Below are 4,501 nucleotides of genomic sequence, written 5' to 3'. Positions count from 1 at the left end.
TAGGTATTAGCTCTTCTTGGAAGTTCTGGTAGAATTCTGCATTGAAACCATCTGGTCCTGGGCTTTTTTGGAAGGGAGATTTTTGATAACTGTTTCTAATTCTTTGCGACTAACAGGTCTATTTAGATCATTCACCTCTTCTAGCTGATAAAGAAGTTTGGTAATGTGGCTGGTTACAAAATCAACTCAAAAAAATCAGTTGCCTTCCTATACACTAAGGATAAGAAAGCAGAGAGGGAAATCGGAGAAGCATCACCTTTCACGATAGCCACAAATAGCATAAAATATCTTGGGGTAACTCTGACCAAGGAAGTGAAAGATCTATTTGACAAGAACTTTAAGTCTTTGAAGAAAGAAATTGAAGAGGACACCAGAAAATGGAAGGATCTCCCTTGCTCTTGGATTGGGAGTATCAACATAGTAAAAATGGCAATTCTACCAAAAGCAATCTATAGATTCAATGCAATCCCCATCAAAATCCCATCAAAATTCTTCACAGATCTGGAGAAAAACAAAAATCCCAGGATAGCCAAAACAATCTTATACAATAAAGGATCGTCTGGAGGCATTACCATCCCTGACTTCAAACTCTATTACAGAGCTACAGTATTGAAAACAGCTTGGTATTGGCATAGAAACAGAGAAGTCGACCAATGGAATCGAATAGAAGTCCCTGACTTTAGCCCACAAACCTACGAACACCTGGTTTTCGATAAATGAGCTAAAAGTATACAATGGAAAAAAGAGAGCATCTTCAACAAATTGTGCTGGCAAAACTGGATGTCAATCTGTAGAAGAATGAAAATAGATCCATATATATCACCATGTACAAAACTCAAGTCCAAATGGATTAAAGACCTCAATATCAGTCTGAACACACTGAACCTAATAGAAGAGAAAGTGGGAAGTACTATACAACACATAGGCACAGGAGACCACTTTCTACGTATAACCCCAGCAGCACAAATGCTAAGGACATCGTTGAATAAATGGGACCTCCTGAGACTGAGAAGCTTCTGTAAAGCAAAGGACACTGTCACTAAGACAGAAAGGCAACCCACTGACTGGGAGAAGATCTTCACCAACCCCGCAACTGACAAAGGTCTGATCTCCAAAATATACAAAGAACTCAAGAAATTAGACCGTAAAAGGTTAATCAATCCAATTATAAAATGGGGCACTGAGCTGAACAGAGAATTCTCAACAGAAGAAGTTCAAATGGCCAAAAGACACTTAAGATCGTGCTCAACTTCCTTAGTGATCAGGGAAATGCAAATCAAGACAACATTAAGATACCATCTTACACCTGTCAGAATGGCTAAAATCAAAAACACCAATGATAGCCTCTGCTAGAGAGGTTGTGGAGAAAGGGGCACACTCCTCCATTGCTGGTGGGAATGCAAACTTGTGCAACCACTTTGGAAAGTAGTGTGGCGGTTTCTCAGGAAAGTTGGGATCAACCTACCTCTCGACCCAGCAATACCACTCTTGGGAATGTACCCAAGGGATGCCCTAACATACAACAAAAGTATATGCTCAACTATGTTCATAGCAGCATTATTTGTAATAGCCAGAACCTGGAAACAACCTAAATGCCCTTCAGTGGAAGAATGGATGAAGAAAGTATGGAATATATACATATTAGAGTACTATTCAGCAGTAAAAAACAATGACTTCTTGAATTTTGCAGACAAATGGTTGGAAATTGAAAACACTATCCAGAGTGAGTTAAGCCAGACCCAAAAAAGAGGAACATGGGATGTACTCACTCATATTTGGTTTCTAGCCATAAATAAAGGACATTAAGACTATAATTCGTGATGCTAGAGAAGCTAAATAAGAAGGTGAACCCAAAGAAAAACATATAAGCATCCTCCTGAATATTAACCTTCATCAGGCAACGAAAGAAGACAGAGACAGAGACCCACATTGGAGCACCGGACTGAAGTCTCACGATCCAAAGGAGGAGCAGAAGGAGAGAGAGCATGAGCAAGGAACTCAGGACCGTGAGGGGTGCACCCACACACTAAGTCAATGGGGATGTTCTATTGAGAACTCACCAAGGCCAGCTGGCCAGGGTCTGAATAAGCATGGGACAAAACCAGACTCGCTGAACATAGCGGACAATGAGGACTACTGAGAACTCATGAACAATGGCAATGGGTTTTTGATCCTATTGCACATAATGGCTTTGTGGGAGCCTAGGTAGTTTGGATGCTCACCTTAATAGACCTGGATGGAGGTGGGTGGTCCTTGGACCTCCCACAGGGCAGGGAAACCTGATTGCTCTTTGTGCTGAGGAGGGAGCAAGACTTGATTGGGGGAGGGGGAGGGAGATGGGAGGTGGTGGTGGGGAAGAGGCAGAAATCTTTACTAATTAAATAAATAAATTTAAAAAAAGAGTAAAATCTAAATTTACAGTCAATTCATGCCCACTTAGAAACAAGTTTCACTATACTTTTTGGCTTCATCTCCTTCATTTTTGCCTTTCCCAACTATCAGTTTTTTATAATCATGAAGACCTTGCTGAATTTTCTAAAAATCTTATTATTAACTCACCATATTTATACTTGTGTCCTCTGTCAGATGTCCTTCAACTCTTTCTCTGACCTTTATTTTCCTTTAATATATTTTCCAACTTTCTAACATCTAAAAATACATTTGCTGATTCCTCCAGGGAATGTGAAGTAGAGCACAGTTAATCTATTCTTTGTTTCCTGTTTATGCTTTTACATAGATGTCAGCATCCTATGATACTCTGCCTTTACAGTTTGTTCACTATCTTCACCTGTGGAATATGAGCTGCCTGACATTACAAACTGATTCTTCTGTGCACTCATGTACGCACAGGTGTAGAAAACCACTTGTTCATTTCCTGGGCAACCAGACCCCTGAAGTAACCACAAAGAAACTGTATTAATTAAATTACTGCTTGGCCTATTAGTTGTAACTCATATTGACTAGCTTTTACATCTTAATTTAACCCATTTCCATTATTTTATATTTTACTATAAGGCTTGTGGCATACTGGCAAGGTTCAGGCATGTCTGTCTCTGATGGCAGTTCCATGGCTTCTCCTGAGTGTCTCCTTTCTTCCAGCATTTGGTTTAATTTTCCATGCCTAGCTCTAATCTACTCTATTACAGGCCTAAGAGAGTTTCTTTATTAACCGATGATATTTATAGCATACAAAGAGGAATTCCACATCACCTCCCCTTTTTTATGATTCTTTTAAGAGAAGGCTTCCTGACTCAGCAGTAGCAACAAAAAACCTGTACTTCTTTCAAAAAAAAATAGTGGCTTCCCAATTCGCCAGCAAAAAAATGGCCTTGACTCTTTAGGAAGTCCTGCTGTGGAGCATTTAAATGGGGTTTGTGATCAAAGTACTACAACTTGCTTAATAGCAACATAGACCTACTATGTGCCAGAAAATAGGGCAATGTGCATGGCTCTCAGAGACAGCAAACATGTCTCCACCATGTTGGACTGGGCAAAGCCAACAGGCAGGGCTACAGAGTTTATCTTAGCCACACCCACTTAGCATTAAAAATAGTGCTTCAGGTCAGGAAAGGATTACAGATAGGCAATAAAGACAGATTTAGAAAAAAAGAGACTTCTAAATGGGTCACAGTGTTGGATAAATGTTCGTTGGTTTGGGAGAGAAAAAGAGTATAGTTATAAAAGAAGTAAATGGTTTAAAAATAAAGCAAAGTCTTTAAAAAGAGAGTATAGACAGTCATAGGTTAGAGGACTAAAGATCATAAAATAAATATTAAAAAGTAATAGAATATAAAAATAAGCCACATAAAGATGGAATATACACAGAAACTCTGGCTTACATATACTATTGTGTTTTCTTTAAATTTTTTGACTGCAGAGTGACATTTGATTCTGGGGACTGCTAAGTTAAACCAACATATATGCTTTAAAGGTTTCTTGACTTTAAAATTTGAGACTATGGACATGTTTGGGAAAAGAGGTTCTTCTTTTATTTCCACAGAAGATAAGAAACTGTGGAATCCTTCCAGACTAATGTGGTTTGATGGACCAAGACCCCACAAAGGGTCACTGTGAACACTCCCAAAAATATTTTGTCCAACTATAAACAGGAAGCAGTTCAGAGATAACTATTCCAAAATTTGAAAATATTGTTTAATACTTTGCATTGGTATGGATCTTGATCTATTGATACAAATTTAAGGTTATTTTGTTATACTGTGTATATGTATTTCTGCTATTGATTAAGGCATTGTGATTGTGCAGCTCATTTAAAAATATAATATATAATTAAGAAATATAGGTTAACAGATAATCATCTATAACAGTCAAGCTAGTAGTCATGTTAGTTAGGTTTTCTAGATATATAGAGATATATTTCAGTTAGATAGGTCTTCAAATCTTTTAGAGACCTTCAGAATATGGCATTTAAAATGTTTTAAGAACTTATGACTTTTCATGACAGTGAGACACATCTACTTCTGGGAGCACCAATTATTTTAAG

Source organism: Chionomys nivalis, chromosome X (genome assembly GCF_950005125.1).
Source record: "Chionomys nivalis chromosome X, mChiNiv1.1, whole genome shotgun sequence".
NCBI classification, from domain to species: Eukaryota; Metazoa; Chordata; class Mammalia; order Rodentia; family Cricetidae; genus Chionomys; species Chionomys nivalis.
Note: the sequence above shows the minus strand (reverse complement) of the source record.